This window comes from Eschrichtius robustus, chromosome 1 (assembly GCF_028021215.1).
Source record: "Eschrichtius robustus isolate mEscRob2 chromosome 1, mEscRob2.pri, whole genome shotgun sequence".
Classification (NCBI taxonomy): domain Eukaryota; kingdom Metazoa; phylum Chordata; class Mammalia; order Artiodactyla; family Eschrichtiidae; genus Eschrichtius; species Eschrichtius robustus.
Window position 1 is genome coordinate 6061453 of NC_090824.1, and position 21244 is coordinate 6082696.

Below are 21244 nucleotides of genomic sequence, written 5' to 3' on the forward strand. Positions count from 1 at the left end.
TGACACATGTACCACCTTTGAGCATCCCAGATCTGCAAGATTCCCAGGCTCAGCTTCTCCACCTTGCTCTTGACTGTAGGGTCACGATCCCAATGGCAATGTATTTATTGGTGCGCACCCTCAAGACAAGCAAACTCCTGCTTTCTGTGCACTGCTAGATTGTCCCAGATTCAGGTCTAGCTCATATTTTGGGGAGGAATAGGGTGGGGGATTTGGAAACTTCCACATGCCTTTGCCAACCTAGTAATATATCAAAAGTGAATGTTTATCAGGATAGTCTTTTTTTTTTTTTTTTTTTTTTTTTTTTTGACATGAAAGGGTGCCTTGGAAGACTTGGTCTGCCATACTCCCAGAGTGGAAGTTATTCTATTACTCTGTACTAACCTTTTTACTTCCTCAGCTCTCATAAATATTGCCTAATAAAGGCAATCCTACTATCTACCTTGAAGTATTATTATGAGGATTAGAAAGCCTAGAAAGCCTCCAACATTTAGCAGATGCTAAATAAATGATCACTAATAACAATCATGATGGTGATTAAATATTTGCTGAACTTAATTGAACATGTATTGGTTGTTGAAGATGCATAGACCCTGTACATATATTACCTCCCTTAATCTTGTAATGCTGTTAGGTAGGTAATATTCTCCTTATTTTGTAGTCTAGGAGACCGAAGATCAGAGATGATAATAAGCAGCATTCTTATTAAATGATATAAAATATATGATAGTGTCTAATTCATTCATTCTTTCAACAGATACTTACTGAGTGCCTTTGTAGTGTTTGCATTAGAAGGGTCCTGGATAAAATCTTCTTCAAGGTGGGCTCAGGCCCTCTAAGCCAATGGCCCCTAGGAGTAACCATGCTCCTATAAATTAGTTGGCACTGGGGAGCCCTGAGTTATAAGCACTATGATGCAACTTTGAGTTTAGGTGCAGCTGGAGTGCGCGAGTTACGATGTGTTGTTGGTATTTAGGAATTAGTAATGTCATTAGAAGGGATTGGGCAACTGAGTGTGTGCAGCCTGTCTCATAAATATCAGGTGCTCTTGGTGAGAGCAGGGCTATGACCCTCGGGCCCTCCGGTTCTCTCCAAGAGTTGGCTGGGGCGACAGGAAGTGCACAGCATTCTGGCTACTGCTGGTCACCTACTGGAATCTTCTATGATTCCTCACCACACCCTGATCTTCCAGGGGCCTTCAGGTTGCTATGAGACCGCCCCCACCTGCTCCACGTCCTGGGTCCCACAGTCTGTTGGGATGGTGAGACCTGCGCCTGGGAGTCAGACCCTCTCTTGCAGGTCCCCTCAGTCTGGGGAAGACAGACTGAGGCATCAGGCTTACGGACAGTAGTGCGTGAAGGTCCATGGCTTAGAGGGAGCCCCCTGCCTTGGCTCCACCTTGGGAACTGTCAACTCAGTCTGTAAACAGGATTAAACTTTTTACGTGCATTTACACATGGAGACGTGTGATGGTGAGAGGGATGAGGGTGGGGGAGAGAGCGAGGGCAGGCCTTTTATTTTTTTCATCCAATGAGCACTCCTTTAGGACTTCCCTGGCGGTCCAGTGGTTGACTCCGCGCTTGCCATGCAGGCGGCATGGGTTCGATCCCTGGTCAGGGAAGTTCTGCATGCTGTGCAGTGCGGCCAAAAACAAACAAACAAACAACAGAACAAAACAAACCAGCACTCCTTTATTGAGCATCGAGTTTGCACGACTACCGAGAGTCAGAAAGGGGATCTGGACCTGATTCTGTCTCGATTCTGCAGCCCATGCTCCTGCCACTGGTAATAATACCCACCTCCCAGGGTGGTTACAGAGCTTGGAGAGACCACGTGCGTGGCCAGCACAGTACCTGGCATGTCAGAACTCGGTCTATGCCATCTTCTTTCTTTCTCTGAGCAAAAAGAAATCTTAAAAGGAAGTGAAAAGCTGTTGCCTTGGAGAAGTTTGAGAAGAAACCAGAAAGTGTGTGGGAAGGAACTCGTTCAGCCTCAGCCTGGGCGGCCGCAGCGGCTCTGGTGAGCTCTGGTGGGCTCTGACTCCCGGCATCCCCTGCTGATGGGGGCATTTAACCACCTCCTTCCCCCAGGTTTTATTTTCCCCCACTTCAGCCACATGGTCCGGCAATTATCACGGGCAGAAGGGCTGGAGAGTTTGCCCCTTTCAACAATGAACTTTGCCACACTAAGCCTTATCTTTTATTTATCATGATTATGCTTATAATGAAGAACTGCAAATCTGACAGATTGAATATCAGCTTGGAGGCTGTACTTTTCATAGTTCTTGCGGCTTGGGTGGATTTGGGGGAGAGAGGTCCTTTGTGAAGAATACAATTTTTATAGGAGTAGTCATTACAGAACATGATTACATTGTATGTATCTAACTGTGCAGAAATGACGCTAGCAAACATCCCTCCTTTATTTCCCCGAGTCAAAGAAGACTTTGAGGTTTAATAAGCTGAAAGGAACCCAGGCAATGGGATGAGGAAGGTGTGAAGTAGTGGCCTCTGCCTCCTTCCAGCTGCTCCCGGGAAGCAGCAGAGGGTCAGACGTGCAGCGTGGAGATTCAACTTCCCCCTTTGGATATGTCACTTCATGACTCTGAGCTCGTTACACATTCATAATGTAAGTTCTGGTTGTCTGCGGCTGTGTAGCAGACCAGCCCACATGGTGGGATAAACCAACGCTCGCTTCTTGTTATTATCTCTCCTGCTTCAGGGGGTGACTGGGCTCAGCTGGGCGGTCCTTGCTCAGCATCGCTCAGGGGGTTGTGGTCAGACGCTGGCTGGACTGGAGACGTTTGAACGCAGCCTCGTGCACGTGTCAGGTGGGTGCTGTGGGCCATTGGCTGGGATCTCAGAGGGGCTGCGGGTCAGGACATCCACACGTGGCCTTTCCGTGGCCCTTGGGTTCCCACATGGCATGGGTTTCAGGAGCGAGTGTCCTGTGAGGCAAGAGGAAGCTGCTTTGCCGTCTGTGACCGAGCTTCAGGAGTCATGCAGCTCCACGTCGGCTGTCCTCACCAAGGCCACCAGGAGCAGCTCTTGTTGGGGGAGAGGCAAGGCTCTGAGATGTACTGTGGCCACTTCTGGAAAGTACAGTAAGAATTGGCGTCTGGGTCACTGTGAGCGTAAAAGGAACAACATTGATAGGCAGTGAGGTTTGGGTTTCTGATTCTGATTCTGGTTTTACCACTTACCAGCCGTGGGACAAGCCAACCACACTCCGGGGGGTTTGACCACTCGAGGCCAGGCTGACAAGGGAGGAGGGGTGGGCGGTCCTTCACTGACTCCAGGTGTTTCTCCTGTTTTCCTTTCCTGGTGTGTCTCATCGGCTGCTGCCGATTTGTCCAGTGTTCAAGGCCTTCCCTGTTCTTTCAGATCATTATGATTGTAAGGAAAGACTGTGGGTTTATTAGATGGCAAGCCACATTGGAGGCTGTCCCTTTCACGGCCCTTTGATTTGGGCAGATGGAGGAGTTAGATCATTGGTAATACCTCTCTTCCTGGATCACGGCAAAGACTAAATGGAATAATGTGCAGGAAACTGGGAGTGTAGGAGGTAGTGGTGTGTGGGCTAAGTGTGGACTTTGGGACCTGAAGCACTTGGGTTTGGATCCTGGTTCATCACCTGGGGACCTTGGAGAAGGCAGGTTCGGTCTCCGAGCCTCTGTCTTCATAGCTCTAAGAAGGGACGGTGCCCAGGGTTACCATGTTGTGTAAGTACAAGGGGCACCTCTCACAGCCTAGTCTGTGTGGATGGTGCCCCCTGGAGGTGTGCGGGCACGGAAGGGAAGGGCTCGCATGAGCCTGGGCACAGGAGACTCGGCGAAGGCTGCTGGCTCTCCCTGCCCTCCCTCCCCCGGACCCTCGGTGGGAGCAGTGAAGTCTCCATCTTATCTGGGTCCTTCTGGGCCCTGTTGTACCCAAACAGCACCACCCAGCTCATGCTGGAGACGCATGAGTCCTGGTCATGCTGGAGACGTGCGAGTCCTGGTCACTTGCACCCCACAGCCCTGGGAAAGGAGCACTTGCTTTAACGAGAGAGGCACGAAGCCAAAGGCTCCCTCTCTGTGGTTCACATTCAGATTGAAAGGTCGCATGGGTCTTTCATAAGGCTGCGCAGGGGGTGCTTTGGTTTTGTGATTGGTCCAGTACGTCCCTCCTCAGCGACCTGGCTCAACTATTCCGTCCCTCCCCTTCAAGGCCAGCAGGTGAAATGGCAAGGTTTACTCCTGGCATCCAGACAAACCTGGCTTTGAATTCCCAGCACTTGTACCATCACTCGCTGGCCTGGACAGCTGGGTCTTGTTTTTGTTATCTGCAAAATGGGTACAATGACTCCCACCTGTCAGGCTGGAAGTGTGGATTCAATGAGATAAAGCCAGTGTAATTGATGAATGAATTAAGCAGTGTTGATCCTGTGTTTGTTGAGTGTTCAGGCCGTATTCACGTTGCTGGGGGTGTGAATAGACAAAGTCCTGGTGATTAAGGAACAGAAGCTGATAGAACCAAGTAAACGAGTCAGGATGCGACCCGTCAGACGGTGACCTGTGCATGTGTGTGTGGGGGGGTGGAGACTGTGCGGGGGGCAGAGTTTGTCTAGAAGGACTGGGCTGATGAGGTGGGCTTTGAGCAGAGCCTGGAGGGAGGAGGGAGTGAGCACGTGGCCCTTTGTGGGAAGAGCATCAGGCAGAGGGAACAGCATGGCCATTCCTCACTGGGAGACTAGATAGGAGGCTGGGGCTGAACTGGAGGGGGAGGAATGGGCCAGATGGACATGACCTTGAAGGTCACCATAAATAAGTCAGTCTTAGATCAGAGTGAGATGGGAGGTGAATGGGAAACGCCTTGTCTTCTCCTGTCGTCCTCGCCTTTCTCTTAGTATTTGACGACCCCTTAATACACATGGAAAGAATGCACATTATTTGTAAATATCTCTTCTTTCTTCTTTTCACCTTCTTTGCAGCTTTCCCTCTTCCTCTAAGAACAAAGAAAAGCTACTCTGGAGTGTGAAATAAATCCACATCCTTGCATCTAACTGGCATGTTGAGAGGCAGTGTATGCGTCTCATTTTCCACTCTGTACATCAGGTCGAATAACCCTCACAGCAGCCCTACGAGGCAGTGTTATTACGCCCATTGAGTGGATGAGGAAACTGAGACCAATAGAGGTGAAAGAGGTGGTCAAAGTCACAGGGCTTGCAGAGGGCAGATAGGACTTGAACCCGGGTTTACGTGACTCTGGGTTGTTTCCTCAATCTTGGCTGATGAGGTCAAGTCCTGGGTCCAGCCAATGACATCTGATGGTGTCAGTCTCTCCTCCTCTGCCCCCTTCCAGCATTCAGCTTCTGTTGCTGATGTGGGTGTGAGATGTGGGCTTCTCCATCAACATGCCAGGCTTAACAGGGCTAAGTGGATTTTTTTAGTGATGACGGACATAATTCATTTGGTATAGAAGATGCCTAATTGCTGCCGGCGTCAAAAAAAAAAAAAAAAAAAAAAAAAAAAGAGAAAGGAAAGCAGCTTGCCCAGTAGCTCCAAACAGAACAATGAGCCCAACAGGAACTGGAGGGGAAAGCGTTCCCGGGAGAGGAGTGAGCTGAGGGCGTGGGCTGGCTCTTAGAGGTGCCTCGAGTGCATCTTGTCCTGAATGGCAGGCAAAGCACCAGCAATGATGACCGTAGACGTGGAGTGTTAGACCAGGGGAGTGGAGTCCTTCAAACCAGGCAGGTGCAGATATTTCTTAGAATAACTCAGCCAGTGGCATGTCGTTCAGTGGTTCCCAAACTGCAATGTCCAAGTCATCTAGGAGGCCTGTTTAAAAAAATCCAGATTCTCTGACCAAGCCCCCAGAGATTCTGACTCAGTCCTTGGGGTGGGTCCTGGAATCTTGATTTTTAACAATCATTCCAAGGGGTTCCTGTGCAGGAGGTTTGAGAAATGTGCCCACAGGAGGATGAGTGCACGATCTGGTGCTTTCCTGTTGTGGGTTTGAAGCTGCTGTGACCCATCCCAAGAGATCTAACCTTTACTTCCCCCTGCTGTAAAACGAGCCATAAGAATGTCCACTTTGGAGGGTTGCAGGAGGAATGTGGGATCATGTGCATAAAGCTGCTTTAGTTTTGCATTTATCGGTTGTAAGGAGTAGACTCAGCCCCCAAGTGGAAGACTGGTTAGTGATGCTCAGACATCAAGTGATTGGGGTTCCAAGTCCGGCAGACACCAGCTATGTCAGTGATGATTCAGTCCTTCGGGACTCAGACAGGAAGTCTTCCTGCCTGCCCTCAAGGAGCCTTCCTTAGGCCTCTACTTTGAGCTTCCAGTACCTTCTATGTTCCTCTGTCCCAAAATATTCTCACACGTCATTAAAGCAGGCTGTTTGTGTATTCGTGCACTGGGCTGTCTTGCTCATCCTTTTAGCTCTAGGACCCAACACTTAATACATTTTGCAATGTTGTAATCAGAACATTAAAGCAATTTCGTATGCTGCCCCCTTGGCCTCTCATCATACAATGAACACTTGTCCAGGTTACAAAGTTTGTATTGTTATCATTTTTGACGGCTGCCTAATATTCTACTGAGATGTTGTACTATCAATGTTTAAAGGACTCCCTCATTGAGCATCTTTATTTTGGCCATTATAAATAATGCGGAAGTGAATATCTTTGTGTCCCTGGTTTGTGTAATGAGCTCCTGAAAATTAACAAGAAAACTAGCAGACTCTAGTAGTAAACAATTTAAATAGATAATTCTAACAGGATGGGATGCAATTGGCAAGCATGTAGAAAAATGGCCGACCTCACAAGATAGAGCATGCAAAATAAAACAATGCCTGATATCTTACCCAGTAGATTAGCAAAATTAAAAATAATAATAATGGTTACTCTTTGGAACACAGAGTCATCTTCTTTGTAAAGAAGCAGCTTCTGTGTGATGCTGGGATCCAGCCTGCAGGTGGAGGGAGGGATACGAGAAGCCTCTAGAAAGAAGTGATTCTTGACCTTGGAACTGAAGGATCAGTAGTTGTTCATTCAACAGATGGAAGAGTAGAAACAGGGAGACATAAGCAGCCCAAGCAGAGGAAATGGCATTGTGCCTGTGTATGCGTGCCTATGTGCGTGTGTGTGCATGCAGAGAGGTGAGTGAGTGGGTGGGTGGTTACTCAGCTGTGTCAAAACCAGAGGCTTGTCGGACGTGTGGGGATTGTAGATCATGAAAACCTTCTGTGCCATGGGGGAGTATCCCCTGAAGGTGATAAGGTGACACTGAATCAGAGAAGGGACATGGTTGAATTTGGATTTTAGGAAGATCTCACTGGCTGCTGGGTAGAGGATGGAGGCAGGGAGGCCAGGTAAGAGGCTGTTGTAATAGCCTAGGGGAGAAATGTTGACCCTGGGTGTTACAGACTAAATGTTTGTGTATCCCTCCACCCCCTCACCCCCTGCGACCAAATTCATATGTTGAAGCCCTAACTCCCAGGGTGACTGTATTTGGACACAGGGTCTGTGAGGAGGTGATAAAGCCTAAATGAGGTCCTAAGGGTGGTGCCTTAATTCCATAGAGCTGGTACGCTTATAAGAAGAGGAAGAGATACCAAACCCTCTCTCTCTCCTGCCATATAACGTTATGGTGAGAAGATGGCTGTCTACAGGAAGAGAGTCCCAGCAAGAACCAAATCGACCTTGATCTTGGACTTCCCCGCTTCCAGAATGATGAGAAATAAATGTCTGAGTCAGATCACCCTGTCTGTTTTGTTATAGCAGCCTGAGCAGACTAAGTCACTGGGCCTGTGTGAAGGCAGATTGGATGAATTCCCCAATTTTAGGAGCTCACCTTCACTTTTCCAAATGCCCTCCTCCAGACACCTTTCCTGGGGCAGGTGCCTCTATGCCATGTCCATCCTGGCCCCCGGGGACTCCTGGAAGCCTGCGATGGCCCCATGAGCTCGTGCATGTTTCAAACTCTGCTAATTGCGTGTCAACTGATTGCATAATGCAGTTAGTTATCTGCTAGTGAATTGAGGCCCAAATGTTGCTCTTTGCAGGGTAATTATGCTGGATAAGTGAATGGCTGGAATATTTACAAGATTTTGTCCCTTGGTCGATTTCTTTTCTCAGAAGACAGCCGCTGTGTGGGGTACAACAGAAGAGAGAAAATATCTCTGGGGCTTACGCAACATGGCGACGGGAAAGCTTGTGGTGTTTGAGAAAGAAACATGCAAAACATTAAGTTTGTGTAAAAAAGAGCATACAACTGTTCCATCCTTGAAATGCATATGTTCCGCCGGATGATTGGCACAGTGCGGGTCGCTCTTGCCTGTTTCCAGCCGGGGAGTGTTTCGCATTTCCAGAGCTGGGGTGTGTGCGATGAACTTGCTGTGAGGTTGGGCCCCACGTGGTTCCGGGACACATGGCTGGATGTTGGGGTTCAGCTGACTTGGGTTTGGATCCTGGTGCGTCCATAGTTGTGAGCTTGGCTGAGTGAGTCCAACACCTGAGCCTCGGTTTCCTCATCTGTAGAATGGGAACAACAGTATCTTTGGAGAGTTGGGTGGCGGGCAGGTCTACGAGGCAAGGCAGGTAAGGGCTCCAGATGAGGCGTGGGATGGAGGCCTGTGCTTCCTCCCTTCCCTCACAGAGGCCAAGGGAAGCTCAGGGCCTGGGATGGTGGGGTTCCTGCGGGCCCTGGGAAACCATGATGAAGGCTACCGTTGCAGTCTCCTCCCCATGGACTCAGTTCAGCCGGATTAGCTGGGGGGCCTGGCCCAGTGAAAAGGCAAAGGGCCAGGGCTGGGAGGAGAACTTGTTGAAAGCTCTAGCTTCTTCCTGGAGAAAAGAAGATTTTCTTTTCCTACTAAGTGCCGGGCACTGTGGGAGAACATGCTTTGAAATTACGCACAAGTCTTGAGAATTTTCTGTCTCCATTCTTTGAGGGAGGTATTTGAGGCTCAAAGAGGTTCCCTGATGTTCTGTGGGCCGCACAGCTCACAGATGGCCGGAGTTGGGTTTGGGCCAGGCTCAGAGGTGCACTCTCCCTCAGCGAGGAAAGGGTGCAGGAGGCTCCCTTCACCCTTGGGTGCGACTGGAAGGCATTTAGTTCTCATCCTCAGACTCATACAGTTGTGGCCCTTGGCTGGCCGGGAGGTCAGACAAAGCTGTCTTTGTCCCTTGTCCCTTCCCAGCAGGTTCCCGGCCCTGCATCCCAGTGGCTTTTCACCAACGTGGATCCGACTTCCTGACAAGGGCCCCTTGACCTCCAACTGCCCTCACTGGAACCTCCTTTCACCACTTCCTGACCCTCGGCCACCTTCCCAGGCCCTGGGAGGCCCAGCACCCCCATGAGGTGGGGATGACGGGCCTGTGTGTGTGCAACTCCCATAGCGCTCTCTCAGGGCAAAGCCGGCCACCTCCTGACAGCCCCCATGCGTGGGGAGGAAGTCCTCTCAGAGGTTACAAGAGCAGGTCAGAGTCTGGGGGAGGCTGGCTCAGCCCCCTATGGGCTGTGTGACTTCCTCGCTGTGCCTCAGTGTCCTCATCTGTCAAATGGGCACAAGAGCGCTTCCTTCCAGGGCTGGCTGGTGAGGAATACACGAGAGAATAAGCATCCGGAGGCTGGCACAGTGCCGGCTTGTGGGAAGTGCACCGTCTCAGGCCTTGTGTCATCACGGTCACAATCATCATCCTCACGTCCCGTGAGTGATGGAGGCTAGTGCAACGCAGGGTCCAGACCGGAGCCGGACAGAATTGCGGGTGTGGGGACCGTGGCTGCTCTGGGCATGTGCTCACAGTGGCACACGCAGGGTGTGTGGGATCACCCCAGGCCTCCCACCGGACAGTGGGTGCCCAAAACATACCTGCACACAGCTGCTGCTCAGGAACCATCAGTTCTCATGACTCAGGCTCGGGTCTGGGCCCTGGGGGGAGGGGCCGGTCTGCGAACAGTGGGGTGGGCGCTGTGCTGGGCCGGCAGGGGTTCTGAGCCGGGAAAGGCAGAGCCCCAAGGGCTCGGGCAGATCAGACCCCACCTTGAAGTTCTGCTGTGAAAGGGCTGGGAGCAGTGTCTCTTGAGCGCTCCCCTGGGGCGGGCGGTGGGCTAGGGCAGGGATGCAGGCTGAGTTCTCAAACAGCCCACGTCGGGTGGACGGATGTGCGCATAATGCATTGCAGGTTAGAGGGGATTTGGAAATACATGATGCAGCTTCTGCGATCTCCTGGGCTGTGATTGCCAGCTGGCAGGCCTTAGAAGCTTTGGGCGTTCCCTGGTCACCTCCTGACCGATGCCCTCACACAAAGCTTGCTCTTGTGGTCTTGGCAGCACAGGGCAGCTAAGCCTCGTCCCAAGGCTCGGCCGATCACCTGCTGCCCCACCGCTCAGCGCCCGAGGCTGTGCTGGCCCCATGCGCAGGGCCCAGGCGGGTGTAGGACAAGGACCGTCTCATCTAGCTGCCCTCCCCTCGGTGCCCGTGCGGGCCCCGCATGCCGTGGGCCTGGGAGGCCTTTGTGGAGAAATGATCCCTGCTCTTGCTGCCTCGTCTACTCCATGTGCCCACAGCCCACGTGAGCCCTGCACATAGTAGGACTCAGTGGTGTCTCTTAAATTAGTGAATGAACTTGAATTGGTGAATGGCTATGTAAACTCCTACTTATCCCCTCAGAACAAACAAAAATTTTTTTCTTTTTGACGGCAGTTTGGAAACTCCTGAGGTTGTCAAGTTAAAAAAAGAAAGGGTCGTGATGCACTCTGTGGAATGTCGTGAAACACTGTTGGCATTTTAAGCCTAAAATGACTAAATACACTAAATATAGTTTGAAGCTATGTTAGGTGATATCTTATGCTAGCACAAAAAGTCAAAAGGTTAAGAGAAATTTAGGAGAGGAAGAACTTGAAACGGAGGAAATTCTACCCGTTAATGTCGTGAGTGTGTGTGTACATGTGAGCATGTGTGTACGCGCGTGTGTGAGCATGTGTGCGTGTGTGAGCATGTGTGCATATGTGTGTGTGTGCGAGCATGTGTGTACGCACGTGTGTGAGCATGTGAGCGTGTGTGAGCATGTGTACATATGTGTGCATGCGCACACGTACGTGCATGTGTGTGTGACCATGTGTGTTGGAAAAAGTCTTCTATTGCAGTGACTCACCATGGTTCTGCTCCAGAGCTTTAGGAACCTGTCTAAGCCTATTCTAGGTACACAGCAGGTGCTCAATAAGTGCTCTTAAGTTGAAGCTCCCTGCTTCACACCCCACTTCTCTTCGCCAGGGTGCATTATTTGAAAATTGCCAGCCAGCAGAGGAAAAAAGCCTCAATTATCAGATTAATTCTGTGCAAAAATCTGTTAAGGTTTTGACCCTAAAACAAGCTCTCGCCTGTCCATCGCCCTTCAGTTTGCTCCCCAGAGTCTACTCCTCAGGGACTGCAGGCATGGAGGCGGGCATGGGGTACAAATGTGAGAGGTGAGTTCTGGCTCCCAGGTGGGTTAGTTTCCTGGGGCTGCCGTGACAAAGTACCACCAACTGGGTGAGTTAAGCAACAGAAATGTATTGTCTGATGGTCCCGGAAGTCCAGGATCAAGGTGCCCTGAGGGTCAGCTCCTTCTGAGGGCTGTGAGGGAGAGTCTAGCCCAGCCCCCCTCCTTGGCTTGTTGATGGCCGTCTTCATGTTCACATGTCTGTCTCTCTTGTGCCCAAATTTCCCTTTCTTATAAGGACACCAGTCCTATTGGATCAGGGTCCACCCTCATGGCCCCATTTTAACTTGATTACCCGCGTAAAGACCTTCTCTCCAATCATGACCACATCCTGAGGCACTGGAGGTGAGGACTCCAACATGTGAATTTGGGGAGGACGCAGTCTAACCCCAGGTATTAGGACCCTGAGGACCTGTGGGAAGGCAGGACCCATGGACCACTACAAAGGAGTTGGACCAAGGAAGCTTGGAAACAGGGAAATAGTCGCTGACTCTGCTTGGGAGGACCCGGAGGCCTTCACAGGAGGCTGCACGTAGGTGAGAGTGAAGGGTGGAGAAGGGGTGTGCTGGATGGCCAGGCGGGTGGATGGAGGGCGCCCTCTGGGCGACCACGTGCTGGACTCAGGAGGCTGCCCGTAACGAGGGACAGGGCCTCCTGCCGAGTGGGCTGTCGGGGAGAGGACGCCGTGGGTGGGCAGAGGCTGACGCCTGGGCTTTGAATGCTGGGCAAGGACTTGGGCTGGAGTCTGAAGGTCACGGAGGCCTAGAAGAGTTTTACGCAGGGCAGGCACAGAATCAGATTTGGGCTTTCAAAAATTCACTTATACCTTCAGTCTCTCATTCACTCACTTAAATATTTGCTGGGTGGTTCTTTCCTTGGACTCTGCAGTTATTCTGTCATTGAGTCTATCAAGGGCACACAGCAGAGTGACCTTGGCCAAGTTATTTAACCACTCTGAGGCTTGGTTGCCCAGCTGTAGCGTGAGGACTCACCAGCACCTCCTTCCTGGGGTGCTGGCAGAAGGAGACATTACCGTGGACTGACTACCTTGGGCCTGTCCTACAGTCAAGTGTCCATGAATATTAGCTACTAGGATGGAGGAGAAAGGGTAGGAGGGAGAGAAAGATGTAAAGAAGAGGGAGAAGAGGAGGGGGGAGGGGAGGGGAGAGCCAGGCGCTGGGGAAGGATGGAGAGGAAACCGAGGCAGGCCCTGGGCTCAGAGCACCCACCCCGTCCCTGCCCTGGGTGAGCCTGCGGTGGGGACAGGGGGACGGGCAGGGGTGGGCTGAGGCCAGGAGGAGCCGAGAGTCCTGTGGTGCCCAAGTGATGCCTTGAATGTCTGGATATTCCTCCCCTTGTAGGAGCTCCCTGACCCGTGGCCGGCAGACAGCCACACGGATGGAAGGAGGGCAGGTCTGTTTCCCGGGCTCAGGGTCCACATTTCCGGTGTGGACACACAGATCATTCCCGCAGATAATCTGTCGCTTGAAGACTGACCCGTCCCCGTGACTACACTCAATTGCATCGGGGTTTGGCTGCTCTCTGAGGCAAGAGTGTCCTCTGGATGCTGATTTGGCTTTGCCTCTGCCAGTTTAGGAGCTGTGACGCTGCCCGTGGCGGTCTGTGTCCCCTTGCTTGGCACCTCCCGATGGTCCTATCATTTTAATGACCTGGTGTCACTCGGCGGGAGGACTCCAGTGTGTGTGGAGCCGCAGGGTCTGGCTCTGCATTTACTGCTCTGTGAGATGGGGCCCCTCGACCCAAGGCTGGTATTTCAGCCGTGGTCTAAGTCTCCTGTGCATCTGGCTGGGTGGTCCCTGGGCTCTTGTCACACAAGTCTCGAGGTTGTAGAAGGAAATGAAATGAAGGCTCTGATCATGGTGTGCTGTGAATGTGTAACAACCGGTTTTCTGGGGCAAAAATTTCTGATCTGGAGCATTTGCCGGTTTCCACGGTGTAAATACTTCTGGCCAGTTCTCCCGAAGGATGTCTCTGGGCACTGAGCTGGGAAGAGATGAGCACCGTCAACTCCTGTGAGCTGGTGTGAGCCTGCCCACCATGCCACTGATGCCGGGGGGGTGGGGAGACAGCTCGCGGTCAGCGGTGGGCATGGTAATCAGTACCTTTGAGGACTGGACATACCGAGTGGATTTGCCAAGTGAAGCAAACAAGCAAACACGTATCAGAGAGCAGATGGTATGATTTGCTGGCACTTGTTTCCTTTGGGTGGCACACAAAACATTAATGTAGGTTATCTCATTGGATCCTTCCATATAGATGAACAAACGGACACCCAGTTTGTCTAAGTTCCCCAGACAATAAGAGACACAACTCGGCTTGGAACCATGAGGATGATGATGAAGATGGTCAATAGTAACATTTACAGAAAACCTTCTCTGGGTGTTTGTCATGTGCTAAGAGTATTCTTATAATGCTCACAACACACTTACAAGGTGGGCCTGATGCTTTGCCCAAACTACAGAGGATGGAACAGAAGCTCAGAGAGGTTAAGGAACTCACCCTAGGTTACACAGCTTGGAAGTGGTGGAGCTGTCATTTGAGCCCAGGTCTTTCTGCTTCTAAAACTCAGGTCACCACCCCACTCTTATACTGCTGCTCTCCTATTATGTCTTCTGCTGCCTTTTGTTGGTAAAGAATCTCTAGATTTAGTCCCCAGATTTTCACAAAAAATAAGTCCCATTTTGGACACCTTGCCAAGTGCACGTGGACATGGAGAAATGCCTGGTGTGGTCAGTGAACTCAAACATTGGACCGGTTTTCCAGAGTTCACGTTCCTGTCTCTGATGACAGCCTCGATGGCCTTGGGCAGGTCTTCTCAGCCTCTACTATTCCATCTGTGGATGCTGAGGCTTAGTCCATGCGAGAAGAGTGGGTGATGAACCACAGCTCTCCCAGGAGGGCAGTGCAGCCCGGTCCTCAGTTAGTCTGGGGAAAGCACCGAGTGTCTGCCCCGGGAGCCACAGCCCAGCTGGTGAAGGGTGAGTGATGGAGCCTTGGGGAGAGGCCAGGTTCTGGTGCCTTTCCTGCCCCATCCTGGGAGAAGAGAAAGTGTTGCAGGGCAGTTAGCAGGTGGCCAGGGAAAGAAGATTTGGTAGCAAGTTCCCCGTGCTCTGAATGACCCACGTAGAGAAAGAGGTTGAGCGAGGCTGAAGCCGCAGGGGATGGGGTAGGGGTGCTCAGGGATCCAAATGCCAGTCCATCCATCTGGGTCTGTGCTGGCAGAGGTGAGAGGTAGATGGATATTTTGGGAGGGAGATTCTATGAGGAAGAGGGGAAAGAGCACAGGCCTTGGAGGCAGACACACCTGGGGTCCTGGGGATAGTGGGCAAGTCACTTTACTACTCAGGACCTCAGTCTACCCTCAGTCTATCCATCCGTATAATGGGTGTGATAATGCACCCTTGCAGAGGTGAGATAAGGAATCTAAAGTGCCTGGCACAGGGCCTGATATACAGTAAGCGCTCAATGGATAGAGATTTCCTCCCCCTTCCTCGCTCTCCGTATCACATCCCTCTTTGCAATCGGCCAGGGAATAAATGCTGACTTCCTGGTACTTCTCCAGCCCCAGGGAGAGGCATTGGCAGGTGGCCTCCTAGCACCGGCCTTGCTCCTCCTTGGATGCCCTTGTGTTTCTGAGCTCTGGACCGGACCTCCCAGGGCTGAAAGGTGGCATTGTGTATGTGGGCTGACGCCTTTGCCCTCCCAGGGCTCTGCAGACACTGGCTCACCAGGGCCAGGACAAAGCTGAAAGGTGCTTTGAAACCTGAAAGCTTTCACGTGAAAGCACCTTTCACATGAAAGGTGCTCACGTACATGTCTCAAGTGCGTGAACCTGCCGCCCCGGCCCGGCCTGGCCCACGGAGGGCTGGCATCGCTCTGCCCAGCGACTGTTCCTATAGCGCCAGGGAGGTCACCGAGGGTGTTGCTGCCCAGGGGCGCCTTTTGTGGGTGTGGACCCTGAACCTGCTCTTGCTGAGATGGGACCAGCTGCTCTGCATCTCTGCTGTGGTCCTGGTCGCAGACTGTGGCCCTGGTGGGAGGGAGGAATCTGGAAGGAGGGATGCCCCGGCTCTGTTCAGCATCAGGGTGGGAAGCCAGGTCCCAGGGTTTCCTTTAAAACGGAGTAGGTGTTAACTGGAGGATGTTGCACTTGTTGGCAGCAGAGAGGAGGACCACATTCGTTCTTCCGGTCAATCAATATTTGTTGAGCGCCCGTGACGGGCCAGGCTCTGTGGGTGCACAAAAACAGGTACACACACATATATACACACAGAGGCGGAAACTTGTGGCAGGGTTGAGACTGAAATCTAGTTCTGCTGATTCTAAAACCTGTGTTTGTGTTTTTTTTTTTTTTTTCTGGATTCACATTTTTCTCTCCATGGTCATGGCTTCATAAATCAGAGGACCTCCTCTGGAAGCTGAGGCCCAGAGAGGGTACATGGCTTGCCACCATCACACAGCAGAGGCTGGCACCTGAACGGGGTTGAGAGCCCTGGCCTCAGAGCTGCAGCCCGGACTTGCCAAGTCTCAGCGCCTGCCAGCTCTTGCGTCCTGAGATTTGGGTTCTGTGAGTCTGCGGCACAGACTGGACAGGCTGCGTTTTTCGGGGAAAGGGCCTTGTGGTCACTTGGAAGACAGGACGGTTAGTGGGTAATGAGACAGCGGCTTGTCTGTCTCCTGCAGGAAAGCAGTGGGGATTCACCCAGGTGAGGACAGGTAATTTCGGCAGGGGTGAAATTGCAAAATCCATGTTGTCATTTTGACTAGTGAATTGGCTGAACACTCGTGCTTGTCCATTGTACTGTAGACTGTAGTGCAAGGTGAGAACATCCCTTCCAGGCTCCGTAATTCCCTGGTCCCACCACTCTCGGGGGTGGGGAGGAACCATCACTTGAAAGAAACTTCAGCTAGAAAAGAAGTTTATGCTCCTCAGCTTTGCCTGGGGTGCATTTCTTATCTGTGAGTAATAGGTTTTTCACAATCCACCTTTTATGTTCATTTCATATGTGCCATGCTAAGCCAAGGTTCTCTTAAAGGAGAAGGCCCTGTTTATTTCCTGAGTGGTGCAGCCCAGCTAAGAGCCCGGGTAAACCTTGGGAGCCTCTTCCTGCAACCACGCTCCCATCAACGAAAAATTAAACCGAGAATATGTACTTCTGCGACATCTAGACCAAAAACCCAAATAGAATGAAAACACCCAAGCCCCAAAGATTTCAAAGCAAACACAGCTTTAGGGGCTTTTGAAGGTGAACATGAAAGCCCCAGACAGTAGTATACTATATGTTGTGCATGTCACAGCTGCTGGCCAGCGATCCTGGGACAGGTGGTCACTGTATCGGGCTGGCAGGCAGGAGCCTTCTTCCTGCCAGGATAGGTTGCGATGCTGATCTGTCTTTTGCTCTCGTGAACCATGAGTGTCTGTCTATATCCCTCTTCAGAAGAGTGGGACATTTCCTGGTTCTCTGCATGAGCTTAAACTGCCTGTTAAGCAAGGTGGAATCAACCTCCGTGAAAGTACTCTACAGCAATTCTATATAAATCGTTGCAATTCATTAATGAGGGTTTTTTTTTTTTAACTTACCTATTTCTAGGTTTATAGGCAACAAAGGCTCAGAGAGGCCAAGCAATTGGCTCAAGGTCACACAGCAGGTACGGTATGGAGCCAGGACATGAACCTGCTTCTAAAGCCCTTCTGTCTTCTGTATCATGGCCAGTCATCATGCCCAAGAAGGTCTCAAAATAAGTCCACACTCCATCACATCGATTCCTCCTCTCCCTGTCTTTCCGCAACAGAGTTGGGGGCTGCTTTTTACCACACTCATCAACCTTTAATTTTTTGCTTTTTGAAAATATCTGTAGCTGTGGGTCAGAGGCTGGAGCTGAGTGAGGGTGCATCGGGGGTGTCCGAAGGTTAATTTCCAGCCCTCCCCTGGGAGGCAGATAAACAAGCTCCTGGGACTCACACAGAACATTTTTTTAGTGTCTTGCACTTTTGGTAAGTGACAGTTTTGCAAATTGCGGGTAAAGAACTTAAATGTCTAATTAAATCCCAAAGATGTACAGGAGTTTGAAACCAGTGATTGATGTTCACGGAGGTGCGGGTCCCTGATGGAGGCTGCCTGACAGAGACTGCAAAGCCCGTTCGGCAACTGATGTCTTGTTGTGATTGGGGTTGTCATTTTTTCATTACTGATTAAAATTAAAAATCTGCTCGGCAAATCCATTGTAAAAATTCCCTTCATGAGCATCGACGGGTACAAATTATTTTGTCAATCGTCTGGCAATCAAAATGGGGCTGGAGACGGTTTCTAGCCCACACTTCTTTTTTATCCCCCTCTCGCTCACGCCAGTGACTTTTCACAGCAAAGTTTTCAAAAGCATAGGTAACAGTCTTGGCAGTGCTTAAAAAAATGAAAGATTCATCTCTATTTTTTAATGAAATGTTCTGTTTATGTGCACCCCTCCCCCTGCCAAGAGAGGAGGAGAAGGTTCGTGGTGGGAGAGCCAGTCTGCGCTCTGTAATTGTCTACTGCCTTGTAATGACAGGTGGATAATAGTAATAAAAGCCTTTATTGGGATAGAAATCTGTTTTGAGAATGGAAGCGTAAATTGCCTAAAACTGCAAGGCAGAAAAGGAATCTTGCTAACCTGCAAACCAGGTGGAAAATATTTACAGCTACTCCTTTGAGATGGTTTTTGACTTGGTATCCATGTGTCACTGAAGGATGGGAGAGGGATGGGAGACATGCAGGTGGTGCAGAGCCGTGTACATAGAGTACTGAGTCGGGAGACCTGGACTCTAGGTTTGGCCTAGTGCTGTGTGACTTTGGGCAGGTCACCTCCCTCTCTGGGCCACATTTCCTCTTTTGCAAGATAAAGTGATTGGATCACTCAGCTGGTGCCAGCATCCTCTCCAGTACACTCTCTGCAGACATGTTCATTCATCTGAAGTCTGGGAGTCAGCTAGGCATTTAAAGATGCCCAGGATTCATCTCTGAAGGCAGAATGTGGTTCTGGGAAGAGACCATCCCTGAGTTTGTAGCCAGGAGCTCTGAGTTGGATCCTGGTCAGCCACCTGGTCTTGAGAATTGACTCTTGTCTTTGAGCCTCAGTCCCTTGAGTCTAAGTGATTAAGAAAGCTAACATCCAAGGAGCACCCAGTGGGTGCCAGCCCTGTGGTAGTCACTGAATCTATGAGTTAAAAAAAAAAATCGCAATCAGGTGTACAAAGAAGTCTTTGAAGCCTTCTGAGAAAGAGAATGACTCCTTGTGTGTGTGTCACGTGGGCCTCTAGACCCCCTGCGATTCTGATCACCAATTACCATGTGTGGATTTTTTCCCCACATCAAGCGGTTCTCAGACACCAGCTGGGTGTCCTACTGTTCAACTCAGTTCTGACGATATCCACCGGGAGACAGCGTCAGATCCTACAGGTTAAAGGCTCTGTCCTACAAGACTGCCCCCACTTCAGACACCAATCACAAGTTCAGGTTGTCACCTGTGCTTCCGACTGACTATGCATTGGAGATTTCAATGACCACGTCCGCCCCCCGTTCAATTAATTTGCTAGAACAACTCCCAGAGGTAGAGAGACATTTTACTTACTAGATTACCAGTTTATTAGAAAAGGATATAACTCAGGAACAGCCAGATGGAAGAGACGCAGAGGGAAAGATATGGGGGAAGGGGTGTGGCACTCCCATGCCCTCTTCAAGCCTGTCACTCTCCTCGAATCTCCAAGTGTTCACCGACCCCCAGTCCCTTCCCCCTGCCTGGAGGTCGGGGGCGGGGGGGGGGGGTGCGGAACTGAAAATTCCAGCCCTCCAATCACATGATTGGTTCCCCTGGCAACCATCCTTAGGTGCTTTCCAAAAATTACTTCATTCCCATAAACTCAGGTGAAGTTGAAAGGGGTTTGTTATGAATATCAAGACACCTTTATCTCTCTTATCATTTAGGAGATGCAAAGCGTTTTAGGACATCTATGCCAGAAGCAGGGAGGAAGACCAAATATATATTTCTTGTTATAAATCACAAAATCATCCCCATACTAGCTCCCACAGGCAACCGCAGCCTGGCACTGGGCCCCTTGCATTACACTCAGTGGAATTGGGGACTCTGCTCTTGGCTATAGGGGTTGGGAGAGCAAGAATTGATCTCATCCATTCCTGGGTCCTCAGAGCCCCACCCAGTGCTTTGTCCCAAATAGATGCTTTGTCCACGATTTGGAAGAAGGAATGAATGCTTGATCGAGGACACTCACAGGGAACACAGAAACAGGAATCTCCCCAAACTAGATAAGGCTGATCACAAGAAGACCTGAAACCAGTACCTGGGCATGGGTACCCAGCAGCATCCAGCTACATCCTTACAAGCACCCCATTCAACTAACACAAGGTCGGTATCCCAGGGTGAGATACCACCCTTTCTGTGGTTCTTAGATATGTGCAGGAGTGGAGCTGCAAGAGGCACCTTCTGGAACTGTAACTTAGACTTAATTAAAAAATATTTCATTCTGTTTGGGGCCGTTTGTTTATAATTTATGCGCCTCATTTTTCCCTTCCTTGTTTCTAAAAATCTTAAGGTTTCCATTCTTCCAGGAAAGGCAAAAGCAGAATCTATTTTTGAAGGATTGAGATCCTAGGGTCATCTTTAATGAAAAACAATGTGCCTTCTGTCTTTTTACAGACCTGTCTGCTTATTAAGTACCTTGAACAAATCATAGCACAGAGAAAGAATTTGTAAACAACTGAAATCAGGAGGTTCAGAATTCCAAATCTCCATGCTTTTATAACTGAACTGGAATATTTATGTCTCTGCACACAGAGTTGGCATGTGAGCCTCATACAGAGAATGGGATATTATAAAATGCAAATAAATCCATATTTTCCTCCCTTCATTACACAGCAGGAACAGGGCTGTTGGGAATAAAGGCCATGGATATTTGAATGGTTAAAAAAAAAAAAAAAACAGTTCAATGATTGGGCAATTTTCTGTTTTGGAAAATGGTTCATTCCGTTTTATAGGATGATTTCCCCAAACCTATATTTTGTGGATATTCTGCTAATGTGCCGACCCACAGCTAGGAAGATGAGTGTGTGTTTTCCACACCCCTGAAATATGAGCTCATGCAGGCATTCCTGGATGCTGGTGAGAATCCTGCATCCAGGAACCCCGGGGAGCCAAGTTCTCTCCTGTTCCCATCTCGGCGAGGCTGATGCAGACAGGACATTTGGGGGAGTGTTATCTGAGATTCCACTGTCCATTTGCATGTCCACCCACTTACCTTATGGACCCATCATTGTTGAACTAAGTTTAATTTAATTATTTTTCTCCCCACACTCACAGAGGACCTTGTATTACATGCAGGCAGTAGGAGTGCAGAAATTAATCAGACACAGTCTTCGCCCTCAAGGAACACCCCAAACTAATTGGAGAGACAAACACAGGCAGAGCAGGAGAGAAGGGCTGGATAGGGGAACTCTGAGGACAGGATGAGTCACCTTTGAATTCCATCCTCGTTGCAGAAGCTATCAATCAACAATAGTTCTAACTGATGTGCATAGCCTGAACTGATGCCATGGTCAGCTGACAACCCGCTACCACACTCCCATCCTGTATCAGTGACAGACATTACTAATTGATCACGGCACTCTTTCCATTTCAGCCAGGGGCAACCATCGCCAGTCCATTGCAGTTGGCACAAGAGGGTAAATCTAGGTGTTAGTTGGGGTCTGGTGGTTGGAGAGAGCTCTGA